The sequence below is a fragment of the Cygnus olor genome, chromosome 4 (genome assembly GCF_009769625.2).
Source record: "Cygnus olor isolate bCygOlo1 chromosome 4, bCygOlo1.pri.v2, whole genome shotgun sequence".
Classification (NCBI taxonomy): domain Eukaryota; kingdom Metazoa; phylum Chordata; class Aves; order Anseriformes; family Anatidae; genus Cygnus; species Cygnus olor.
Genome location: NC_049172.1, coordinates 18,924,815 through 18,938,751, shown reverse-complemented (window position 1 = coordinate 18,938,751; position 13,937 = coordinate 18,924,815). Strand labels below are relative to the sequence as shown.

The 13,937-nt window shown below is 33.6% G+C and overlaps 1 long non-coding RNA gene across 1 annotated transcript in view; it reads right to left on the bottom strand.

Annotated features, from left to right (window-relative positions):
* Window positions 1-2,314: 2,314 nt before the first annotated feature.
* Window positions 2,315-13,937, bottom strand: part of LOC121070113 — a 368,067-nt gene continuing 356,444 nt past the window's right edge. The window contains exon 3 of the long non-coding RNA XR_005819903.1: window positions 2,315-2,360. This is a non-coding gene — a long non-coding RNA (uncharacterized LOC121070113). The remainder of the gene's footprint in view (window positions 2,361-13,937) is intronic.

Genomic DNA, 13,937 nt, shown 5'->3' with positions numbered 1-13,937 from the left:
CTCTGAAATCCATTTTCAGTAACAATAAAATCCATTTCTTACCTCTCCTCTAATTGATACGTCCCAAAAGTGGATGAATTTTTCACAGGTCTCTCTGACTAGATATTTTTGTTCATTCGCAAATATCTGAATGCTAATCTGCTTCTCCAGAAATTAGTATATGTGTCTGATTTCTTATGCAGTATATGTGTCTGATTTCTTATGCAGAAGTACCTTTCATAAGTAATTTTAAAGTAAATTATCTTCTACTTTGAGCTGTTTTGCACTCAGTGTTGAATAATATTTAACCTTTAATTTTGTCTATTAAAGTCTCTAGAAAGAACTGGAACTCATGGGACAGGCAGAAGTACCATCCTGTTTGGATAATCAAGGATATCCTGTTTGGATAATCAATTTTAGATGCTGTTTATCCAGATACTAAATATAATGAAAAATGGAAAATAGGGAACTTGTTGCAGGGCCAGCACATGGTTCTCATAGTAAAAGTACAGTTAATTTACAAAAATCTATAAATGCCTCCAACATTCCTATCTTTAGAACTGTCAGAATGTTGCAAAACAAAAGGAACTGTGGAAGTACACAATGGTAATGACAAAGACTGGAAAAGTAGATAAGCTTAGCTTTGTAATTTCAGTTCAAAAATGTGTTTAAAAATATTTAAATATGTTGCATACTGAGAGCTTGAACATTAACACACACACCATTGTTCTTTTTACAAATAGACTCGGATTTTTTTATATGTTTTTTCATTTTCATATGGCTGTCCTCCTTCTCAAATGTAGACCTAAGACTAAATTTAGTTTAACTCACTTTTAAAGGATGAGTCTTTATGAGCACAATAATTACAGTAGATCTTACTCTAAGATTCAGAAGAAATAAAGAAAGAAGAAAAAATGAGGAAAAAAATGTTGAACTTTGAAACTTTTAAATAATAAAATATATACCTACTTGTTATGGGGATTATTTTCAATTCATTTTTACTTTGCAGAAATGCTCTGGGAACAAGGAAATGTTATTGTTAATCTCTATTTATAAATCCAAAATTCAGTTTCATTGGGACACACCAAAATGACTACTAAACTCTTTTAATCTATATGCTTTTTCCTTCCTTTCCTAATTCACTGTAATGTAAATTCACATAGTATGAAAGTGAGAGTAAGCATGTTTCATACAGATGTCATATCTCTTTTGCAATAGACTGCTATAATAACTGACACAGTGCTTTGTAGAAATATCTAGGCAAGCACACATGCCAGAAGCAGTATAACTGTTTTAGTGCAATACCCCTCTTAATATAACCAGATTACTTCCACTACTGTGTCTAAAAGTAGTGCCAATGCATTATATAAATATATCCAAGTTTAACATGCACAGGGAATTCCATTTAATCTAAAATAAATGTCATATTTCTAATCAAATAGAATAGTTCAAGGATTTCATACATAGCCTGTATAGTCCTTGATATCCTTCAAGACTGAAAATTAAGTTTCTAATAATATCATCTCAGAATTTTTCCCTTATTCAGTGTGAATTAGCCTGTATAGGGGACAATTCAAAGGTAGTCCAGGGACATCCACAGAAACCACTTTAGCATAAGCTAAAGTAATTGTACACAATTTTGCAAGATATAATTCCCTTTGAATTCTTACTTTCTGGAATTCATTACTTTTAGCCTGTACAAAGCAGGCATATATATTCATATTAAAGATGGTTTAGCTGTGCGGTCAAGCACACACACAGAATGTCTGTGCTTAACTTCAAATAGATGTGCAGCACACTTTACATAGAACAAAAGCCAAGTCCAACAGTATATGCTGGATATATTGTAAACACAGAATACATACCCAAATCTGAGGGAGTTTTGCCCAAAATAAAGTAAAAATTCTAATTGTTTTGTAATTTAAGTATTGTAAAAAGGGAACAAAGGACAATGTTTTTAATCTCCAGGAAAATAAATAAAGAAAGAAAGAAATAGATAAATAAATAGTAAATATTTTTTATTGGATGGGAAATACAAACATTTTGAGTGGAAATGTTAGGGGTTTTCATGGATAATAAAAGAAAAAAAAATCCTATTAAAAGTCAGTGATTTTCTTAGTGTTCCCAGTTATAGTAAGTAATACTGAAAATTCCCATCTTCCAGATTTCACCAGTGGCAACTGTAATGCCTGTTTTCCAATATAAACCAAATAACAGGAATATGAAATTACAAGCTCTGTGTCTTTGTGTTTACCTTCAAAAACAAAATGATAATAATAAGAATAAATCTTCATAGAACTAATATGAGCTTCTTCACAGAGCTTCCTTTGGTACATAAAATCTTTCTTGGCTCATAAACTTGTCCACTTTTTATGCAAAACCTAAGAGAGAAAAGAGAATATTTTCTTGATTTTGTTAATACATTTTTAAACTTAATTTTGTTGATTAAGGAAAAATCAATTTAGAAAAAAAGACATTCAGAGCAGAATAACCTGGTTAGGGGCACACTTGTATTCTTTGTCTCACCAAATAAACTTTAAAAATATATAATCTGTAGGTTACATTCTCCAAATAAACTCTCTTTACAGTTTCTAAACAGAAACTGTTTTCTTTACAGTTTCTAAAACAGTTTCTAAAATCACAGCATTTTTCTTTGTTTAATGAACCCAAAGGTATATCCTTTAAATTACTTAATGAAAGATTTTTAAGTTCTAAGAGAGAGAAGTACTGTTTATTAAATATTTCCAATAAAATAAAAGTGATATCGTCATTGTAAATCATTTTAGATTTTTGTTTTTACTGAAGGAGTTACTTGTTAAGATTCTTTCTTTATTTGTTTAGAGATATATGTGTGATGAAAATGCCAATGATTTTATGTCAACTGTTCAATGGCTCACTCAGAGTAATGGCTTCTGTGTGTCAATAACAACTTGAGTATTGCCCCTGAACTCCCAATCATCTCAGGGAATGTTGGCATCAGTAGCATATTTCTGGGCTGCCAGAGTAAGCAAGAACTGCATACTCCCAAATAACAAAAGACTTTTGTCAAATGTGCCTCTTATTCAAAAAAAAAAAAAAAAAAAAAAAAAAAAAAACCTGAAGAACTTCCTTTTTTCTTCCTTCTTTGTAGGACTTGGTTGGAAGTATGAGTCATCTACAGTGCTTTGGGATTATCATAATTTGTGTAATTCTAAATGCAGGATGCTCTGTAACATTCCCTTGCAATCATACCTGCAAACTGTTCTCCATTTGTTTATAGCTTTGTATTTTTCAGGATATTTTTACTTCAGAATATGTGATGGCATTAGTAGGTGCAATGATAATATTTTGAAATCATCTCTCCTAACCTAGTCAGACTTTCAGAAAATGCCTTGATCAGAAAGTAAAATTGTCACCTCTGTTACTCTCAGTTCTATGCTCAAGTGCTGATGCCACAAATCACCAGCATTACTCTCCCATAGCAATACCCATCTTGTTTTGAGAAATCCATAACAGGTTAGATAATGCTGTTATAAACAGTAAGTCTCACCTTAAACACAATCGGGAAAAAATCTGGGGTGACTAAACTAGAATATACAGCTTACAAAATCTATAGAAAAGAGAGAAGTTTCATGAGGTAAGATATGTGTTTAATTTTTCTCTGGAAAAGCTTTTGTTTGTTTTTGTGAGCCTATTCCTTATGTTTAATGAGATAGTAGTATCACAAATTTACGCATAACAAATTAAAAAAAAAAAAAAGCCAACTATGGTAATCTGTGCAAACAGAATGAATCAATCAAAGGGTTACATGATGAATTAATATCACTGTAACTACACATTTAATTCTGTAACAATATTACCACTGTGTACACATATCTGTATATTTTTTTAAGTTATAGCCTTTACAATCATGCTATGTCTTTTCATAATATAAATTCTTTTATTTAATGCTTTGATTGCTATTCTAATCTGTAAACACAGTGTAGGTGAATAAAAGTTGCACCCAATGCTTTTTACTTATCTTCTGCCTGTTTCAGTATCTGTGACTATTTCATATAACTGAGAATAGTGATAATCTGAAGTGTTAGGTTTTCAGTTAGAAAACCCAAGGGAGAAAAAAGGTAATTAGGGAGAGGGAAGGTCAAAAAAAAAAAAAAAAAAGTCCTAGAAAACTCAGCAAGTGTTGGCTTCACCACCACCACCATATAAGAACTACCAGAAAATGTTTTAAAGCTAAAGGGAAAAATTGTCATACCAGCAGATGTGAGTTATAGAAGAAGGGAATAATAGGAGACAGTGGAGCTATGAACAGGAAACTACTTGGCAAGACCAAATGTCATTGAAAGACCACCTACTCTTGGTGGCTTGCATGCCAAGGAATTGTTGCAGACAGAGTGTTTTCAATTTTGACACAGGAGATATGCATGGGACTTGCAAAGCAAAAAAAAAAAAAAAAAAAATTACACTAAACCACATCAAGACTGGAACAGCTACTAGCAAGCCTCTGCTTGTTTCTGGCATATGTAAGTCATCTGCTATGGTTGTTAGACACTGTCTGGTGGAAACCAATTATACCAAAGAAAAACCCACCAAATTCTTCTCTTTTCCTTCCTTCACTAACCCAGTCAACCAACTGTACTTCCTTCATATCAGTGTGAAGATGACAATAGTAAGACTAAAAATGTTATGAAAAAGCATATGAAAATGTTATTTTAAAGCAGAGTATAAAATTACAGGCTGAGCTATTATTGTGGGTTGCTTGAGAGTTATGTGATATGATCACACTGAGAACACTTTCTTCCTGGCAATGTAAAACAACATCCTATGAGGGAATTATGACCTTTTTATTTGTCTGTAAAGCATTTTTATTTTTATTTTTTTGAAACAAGGAGGTTTTCCTGAACAACTTAGTAATGAAAATTTACAGTTATATTATGTGATGTATAATTTAGTTCTGACAAAGTCACAACCAAATTGACTTCAATGTCCTGTAAGAGTCCACTGAGAACTGTGAGGTACCGTGTTCATAACCATTGTAGGTGAAATCCTGTGCTGTGAGGCAAGGTCCTCACCGAGACATTTCTTCTTGTGCAGGCTGCATCAGAGAGCAAGACAGAGCTTGTACATTTAGCAATTTTCCCTGCATGGGAGCAATATAGGATAGCTAAAAAGGTACTATTTGCCATAGAAAATTCTTATTTATCATCTTTTATATGATCGTTTCCTGCAGTTACAGCAAAATACTGTATTTATCCTAGTGACACCATTTTCTGCCATTATGCTTGTGAAGATCCTTGATAACTTGACTGATGGCAGCAGGAAAGAATGCTTGGTGATTTTCTATGTCCCTTAACTGAAGTGCAGCATTATATATACTGATTCTTATTAGCCTTTATCTGGCTAACTGAAGTCAGAGTTACACCAATTAACTTTCAAATTTGGACCAATAAAAAAGGTAATATAGACAACAACCTCATATTTCAAAGCTCAAGAAATTATCTGATTGGTTCAGGCCATTGAATCCAGTGTCTTCTTCAGTGTACAGTACTCTTATTGTACCTTGTGCCTAACATCAAAGAAAAATTATATCATATCATATCATGTCATATCGTATCATATATTAATGTTGAGACATGCCTACTTTGGTTAAATTCCACATCATGCTATTGAGGTGGTCAATTTAGGACACCAAAATACTTTAACATTTTAGTTCATGCCAGTTTATCCAAGGTCCTGCCAGTGTCCTTGTTGAAGGGATAAAGAGGAAACAGAAACATGTTTTATTTTCCCTTACTTAAAAAAAAAAATAAAATCTAGTAAGGTGAGGGAAGGGTTTCATCTACTACATTCTCTGATGAACAAAAGATGCAGAAATAATCTGAAAACTTTAAATCATAAAAACAGCACAAAATAAAAATCAATTCTCAAACTTATAATGTCAAAATGCTCTGCTTAAATAACAGCATTCTGAACTCCAAGAGCTCAATGCAGCTGTATCCCCAAGAAAATAAATAATTAAACAAACAAATAAATAAATATGTAAGTAAAAGCCTTACTGTTGATGGTGAAAAGAGAGAATAAAACTATATGGTGAAACAGTATTTAAACAGATGCTTTTCCCTGAGTTCATTGGCTTTAGTGACTACCGAAATCATCTGTGGTACAGTACGTCTATTCCTAAAGAATGTTCTTCTCCTAAAAATCTTTTGTGTAATATTTCTAAAATTAAACTACTTCCTAGGTATGATCCACTGAAACGAAAGGAAATCAGCAGGCTTACTTTTCTGTTTTCTTGCTCATTATACTGTCTTGTTTTTGAACTGGTGTCTTTGAGTTTATTTTAATAGAAACGCAGAATAGAAGTAAATTGAGGCTACTGTAATATAACATTTTGTGAACACTTTATTCTTCATTGACATCACTGCAATCAGATATAAGAAATAAGAAATAAATTTGAAACTCAGACTTAAACCATCTTCAATTCACTTCTAAATTAAGCTACCTTAATGTCATAATCTGAGTTTCATCAGTTTTGTTCAGGGAAATTAACTTTTGAGGATAAGTTGGTTTAGAAGGAATAAAAATAGTGCTATTTTTATTTTCAGTCTGATTACAGTGAAGTAGAGATGCCTGCTGAATGACTGATAAATGTGTTGTTTCAATAGTTCTTAAGCAGTTCAGAGTGAGGTATCTCCATTTCAATAATTCTTTAGCAGCTCAGAGTGAGGCATCTCAGTTTCATGAACCATACAGCCATTTTAGTCTGGCAGTGTGTCCAAGTTAATGAGCCTGATGAAAAACAGCTTAGCTGAGGTATGGAATTTTACTAAATAAAAAGCTTCTAGACTGCAGATTATTTAACCCAAACTGGCTAGATACTCACTCCAATTGGTACTAAGTACAATTTCTCTTAGTTTAGGAGTAATTTCAAACGAATTAGTGCATGAATCATTGTACCAGCCTGTTTTACAGCTACCACATTTCTCATTCTTTATAAAAAGATATGGTTTATTTAATCCAAAATGTATGTAAAAGTGTATCGAGAAATTCAAAATTTAGTAAATTACTGCTGAAATTTCTCCAATACTCTATGACTTTCATGTTAATCGTTCCTTGGGGGGGGGGGGGGGGGGGGCAGGAGCCTTAAATAACCACCAGACAGATTGTTTTATCTGCAAATTCTTTTCAGAAATACTGCACACTGGAACTGACAGTCCCAGGCTAGGTTGAACTGGGATTCGGTCCATGGACAGTCAGTGGGGAAGCCAGCCAGGGCCAGTCAGGGCTGGTAGTGCCCTTACGGCCCTGAGAAAAGAATGAAAGAAGGACATGGTGAAATAGGCATCAGGAGTTTATACTGCACAGTCACTGGTAAAAACAATTTGTTTTGATCTTACCTAGATGAAGATCAATTTACAGAGTCTCTTCAGCTACAGACAGAATCACCCCAAACTAATAAAATGCTTTGTCCTATTTGTCATTTTAATCTAAATTAGGATCATACCACATTTTCATGACATACGTTTCAAAGTATAAAGATCATCTAGAAGTATCTACCTTTTTATTAAGAGCATTGCCCATGGGAGAGCACAAGTCCTTCTTCACGCTGTTGAATACCAAGAAAATAAATAACAGATCACAGTTTATTCTGGATAGGGTTTCTGATTAAGATTGGAAGCTATAAGAATGATACTACTTTAGATTTTTTTTTTCATATAGTTATATCAATAACTTCTACAGTGTAACTGTGGGATCCTGTAAACTTGCCTACCATAATATCTTCAGATGAATTCATTACAGATGGAAAACAATATGCTAACTCATTTTTCCTTGTGATCTGATGATTGCTTTTCATTTCACCTCACTCACCATAGTGTGCCTGAAGTCTAGCAGTTTAGAAACTTATTATGTAAACTTTCTGGTAAGTTGAATGCTGATAAAAGAGACTTTTGGCAGTGTTCATGAAAACACTTGGCTTCTCTAACCTGCCTGATCACCCATAACTCTTACTTAACAATTAAAGCTAAGAAATGTAATCCAGCTGTACACTGTTACTATATGAGCCAGAACTGATCGATTTGTCTACCCTAATGTAGTACTTGAATGCCAAAGGTAGTCATTGAAGAAGTATCTGCCCTATGTAATGCCTTCGTCATACCATTATGAAGTATGAAGTCATGCTATGGCATTCATTCCTACCTAGCAGGGCTTGGTAGGTTTTGACAATGAGGTTATAATTATTATATATATATATATCTATATAAAATTTATTTATTTATTTTCTTTTTGTGGAGTTCTTCAGAGGCAAAGAGTCTGCCTCCCTGTCTCTCGTGAAAAAGGCTGTTGTGTCCATTACAGTGAAAGGTAGTCTGTGTGTAGAAGCAAAGAAACGGTGGAGAAGTAGGGGAGGAAATGGTTCTGCTGGTACTTAGCAGGGATAAATAAATGGTTCATATCATGTAAGCCTACAGGTAGCCTATATTGCTTAGATGAGTATATCCAAAAACTCATTGGTAATACATGCATCTAGCATGGACAACTGCACCAGAGCTAAATTTAAGTGCTTAATTTTGGGAAATCATCTAGTTATGCTTTAAATCTTCACTCAAGACAAGATATGTGCCAATCAAGGACTGAATAATTGCTCTCTACAGCACTGAATGAGCTCATTAAATCAGCACATTGTATATGTAATCATATCCTCAGATACTCCTTAACAAAAATCAGTCAAATGGGGTTGATATTTCCTGACTGAAAACCAGCTAATAAAGCAGTTGGCTCAGATCTTTTCAGCAGGGTATATAGAATATTATATTCAAATATTCTTCTTTTTGAGATATGAAGGAGAAAAAAAATCCAGTTCCATAATGGCGACAGAACAGCTCTGCAAGTGACTTATTCTGTAATTCTAGTAATGATTTTCTCTGTTCTGCATCACTCTACTTTGACATTGATTGTTTTTCTGGCTAACTTTTAATATCAGACAAATAAATAAAATGGGTTTGGTGCAAAATGTTCAGAATATGCTAATAACATAAAATTTGACTGTAACTATACTAAAAACCTGGTGCAAACCAGCAATAAAATCCTATTTTTTTTACACTTTCCATCAGAGTAAATATCAGCAATAACCATGTATATAAATGCAGCTACTCTTAGATATTATCTTTATTTTCCTTCAGGGAACTTAGAGAGACAACAGGTAAAATAATAGTTTAAACAACTACACTTGAATGAAAATGGGAAATAAAGGAAATTATTGTAATGAAGGAACAGAGAGGAAAGAAAAGGACTATGAGTAAGAACAGGGAGATAAAATTCATGCTGTGCTGAGCTGGGCAGAGGAAAAAAAAAATAAAAGGAGGAGTGTGAGGTATGGAAGAGCATTTTGTTGATGTTGTTATTATTTACTCAGATATAGTCAGGTCATTTTCTCACTTTTTCCAAAAACTTTTCTAGGCCAATTTTCTTCTCATCATGATGGCCAGACTCTCAGTTTGTAAATGCATTTTATTTCCACTTCAGATTTAGCATATTCACTATTAATACTCCTCAGCTGAACTCACGTTCTTCATATTCAATGAGATTTCATTTAGCATCCATGATATGTAGTTTCAAGTTACATGGCTAGGTTGTAATGAAAGTGTGGTTTTTTTTAGTTCCTTTATTTTAAAAAAGTATATAAATAAACAAATTTGATATGGATCTGTGCCCAAAACAAATGGACACAAGCACACTTCTAAACTATGCAGGTTCCAATTATCACCTGCCTGCATTTGCACAGAGCCTGCATTTTTTCTGATTTAGTGACACTTGTTTTAAGTAAGGTGTTTGGGGTGGGGGAGTGTGTCTTCTATGTGATTAATCCTAAATAGATAAAAAAGAAACAATCCAGGAAACTTTGTTGGTCTTTTTTTCTACTATTTAATAGGAAATAATTAATCTAGCTCCCCTACGCACACACACATACTTTTCATTTTTATGTAATCCTTATTTAGTAACTTAGCTAACTTCTGAAATAATTGAGGGAGCTCAGTGATCCTTGGGTAACTGGTGCACTGGAGCCACATTAAAAATAAACAACATACAGAAATTGACTATATTGCTTTTTGAGCCTTTAGATTTAACCTTTCATTCAAAGGCATCAATTGAAGTTAACAGATTGGGGCTCAAGATAGAGTTACTGCAAAGAGGAACATTCATTTATTCCAAATTAAATTTGGAATGGGTGAAATGAAGGTCATAGTCTTATTTAGTAGACCTAGTACAACATCAACCCCCAATTAACCTAACATTTGGTTTGAGTGCCACACACATAAAGCTGTTCCCTCTGGTTTTTCATAAAGAACTACAGAGGAGACTATTTAGCTGAAGAAGATAACGTATAAGAATCATAAGACTACGAAGAACACAAAATCGCTCAAGGAATTAAACAAAAAGAGAGAGAGAGTTGTATTTTCCCTCTAGTTTCAATCATATTTGTCAGGAGTTACCAACTCCAATAATGCAGCAGAGGTGAGACTGCCACAGCCCCATCATGCACACAATAGCACACGGCTGGCCACACAGGTCAACACAGACAGGCACGCTCATCACCTGCTATAGCACAAACAGCACAAATGACCTCATCCAGTTACCTTCTCTGGCTGTTCAGGAAGAAAGCTAATTAGTGGAAAGAATATACATAAATATACAGTATGGATCCCTTCAGTAGCTGGCCTTAAACACTTGGTCTACCCTGTGGCTGGTTCCTGGATTCTCAGTCTCCCCAGTTGGTAGTACCTTGACATGTGAGCACCCAAGGCTGCAACCTCCCTCCAGCTGCTGGTACTCAGACCTACATGCGCGTGTGTACACACACATGCATGCAGCATGGATCCTTCCTAAGGCCTACCTGGTCTTAGACACCTGGTGGACTCAAGCTCACTTCTGGATTCCCCAGTCTCCCAGCTGCCTCAAGCACAGAGGCGCAGAAATGAGAACAGCTCTTCCCAGTAATTGTTCCAGACTTACGGTGGCTGCAGTACTTGCTTCCACGTTTCTTCCCCTACTTGCTGATAGCCTAGCTTGATGTTTGCTGTGATCACTCACTGGCGTACCTATCCACACATTTTCAATATATCAAAATATTTTATAGGACAACCTAGGTGATCTTCTGTATTAAATTGTTAAAAATGTAATAGGATAAATTATAAAGACTGCTGGTGACAAGGATGATAATGTCCACTGTAAGCTGAGATTTTTTTGTGATATTATATCGAGAGTCTATTCATTACATATTTTCAGATGTAGATTTTCATATGTAAGGGTTAGGTCCACAGATCAATATGAAGAATTAAGACATGGCTGTGAGCTGTCCCAAACTATGGTCAAGAGCCAGGAAGTCCCTTCCAACCTATATTAAATGATCACTCTTCATATATAACACCTTCTATTTCAAAGAAATTAAATCAAGATTAAATCGGTCCACTACATTTGATTAGTTTCATGACATGTGATTGATGAAGAAAACATTTTAATGAAATGTATAGTATGAAATAATGAAATCATTAGTAATTGTGGTTCATTAGATACAATTAGTTGTAGGAATAAAAACTTTTTATCCTGACGTTTGATGTGATCAGCTCACAAAGAGGAATAATGCTTATTGTGTAGTTTCTCATATAATTTAAATAAAACTACATACTTATTTTTTAATTGTACAGGAAAAATCTATACCTTATATTTCCACGGACTTATGTTTAGAAAGGAAAGATGTTATTGAAAATACCTGTTAATTACTTTTAACATAGTAGATGTTTAGAAAGGAAAGATGTTATTGAAAATATCTGTTAATTACTTTAACATAGTAGCATATGTACAGAAATGTTTGAAAGTAATATTCATTTATTGGGGTTATTATGAGGAATATTTAATCATATATTTACGTGGCAAAATAAATTTCACTAATTTAATATGAAACTCATAAAGAGAGCTCATACAACAGGTTCAACTAAAGAGTCTCCAGAGATTATCTGATTATCTCTCCAGATATTATTATATTGAAGAAATAAAATTATAAAGATGAAAAATTATAGTGTTTATGAACATCAAAATAAATAATTATGTTCATGCAACCTTTTCTATTCTTGTTTCACTTTTATTTGGTGCTATATTCTAATTTCTTTCATGTAAGCTTTAGTATTTTAAAGGTCACATCTCAAATTTTTTTTATATATTTCATTAAAATGTGCAAAAATATTATTGTCTTTCGTTGATATTTTGAATTTTCCTCCAGTTCACACTGACACCCCATGAACTTGCAGTACTGCTGAGACTTCCAGGATATTGCATACTTCAGGATACTGTATTACCAACTTCTTTTATTTTTCATGAGAATATGCTGTCTTTATTTTGTCATTGTGTAGTCTTCTATTTCTGACAATATCAGCAACAAATTCATTATTTTGATTATATACTTTGAATGGGAAACGTAGATGATATTTCAAGTTTTAACAGTGCAGGGCCCAAAACCCATTAGTGATTTTTAAACCATGTGATAAATGCTTTATATATAGTATGTATTGCCATTGTCACCATAACATTTATAAATTGTTGAGAGTGGTGGTAGAAACTACATGGGATTAGGAGACAGGCAATGATAACTTCAGTAGGGGACATTTTACTCTGTCAATCACCCCTTAAAATGAATTATTAGATTAAACTAGATTACCAGTGCAATGAAAAGAAAAGTCTTTTAGGTTGACCCTTTCTGTTCTTGAAATACATGATGTCTAGATTTTGAAAACTTGGGCACATAGTATGCACTATCTCATCTAGCTTATGTGCCAAAGTAGAAGGAAAGAAACATGAAAATTACTGTAATTGAATTGTTTTCAGAGAATGGAAGAAAATTGCTGGAAGGGTCTGTAAACATAATGTTTGCTTTTCATACAGACAAGTAGGAAGAGTGGAAGTAAGGGCACATCAGCATGTCTGGGCAAATGTACAGTCTGAGGCACCTGTTTCAAATTTTCAGCTGTTTTTATCAATCACTCCTTGATATTTAAAAATTCCACTCTCTTTCCTAATTATTAGCAAACCTAGGACTTTACTTTTATTTATTTTATTTTTATTACCTGGCAAAGAGCAAGTAGCTTTTAAAGGACAGTGTCCTCAAACAAACAAACAAACAAACGTGAAATCCTGTTTTGAAAAAATAACAAGAAATATGTGCTACTGTATACTTCTAAAACTTCCAAAATTAGTGTCCAGTTGTTTGATTATTTTTTATTTTTTTGTGGACATTCATATCCTTACATTCTGCAGCGCTTGTCTGAACTATATTGCATGTCAAGATGAGAATTTGTGGAAAGCAATAATATAAGTGAAATGACTGAAAGAATTTTAAATACATTAAAAATGCTAAAATATTAATGTGAAGAGAAAAAAAAAAGCGAGCAAGGCTTAGCCTTGAGAAGCAGTGAAATTTCGAATAGCTTGTTGACTTTAGTCAAAGTTATTTCATAGGTTTAAAACTTCATAAAACGCAGAAGTTCAAGGTATCGTATCAAAGTATCTAATCACCTATCTGCTTTAGGTGATTAGATTACTAGAATTAAACATTTCCAACCATCTTAGAAACGGCCTTTAAAGCACAAACGTGTAGTCCATATTTCAGTTCACATACAGCCATCTATGAAATAATGGAGGCAGGACAGGGGAGGCTTAGTGGATGAGGGAAAGGTGTCAAAACAGACAATCCATGAATTGAAATGACACAACTTTTTTTTTTATTGATACAGAATAATGCTTATGTTTCCAAAGCATAACGAATATCTTTCATAAGGACAAATTGTCTGCTGAAGCCTATTCAGATGCTGTTCACTGCCAAAAGACACTGGTAATAGTGTGCTACTTTTCAGCTGTGTCTCTTTCTGTCTCACACAGGCACACATTTAAAAGTATTCTAAACTGAGTTCGCTGTAAAGCTGGTAAGC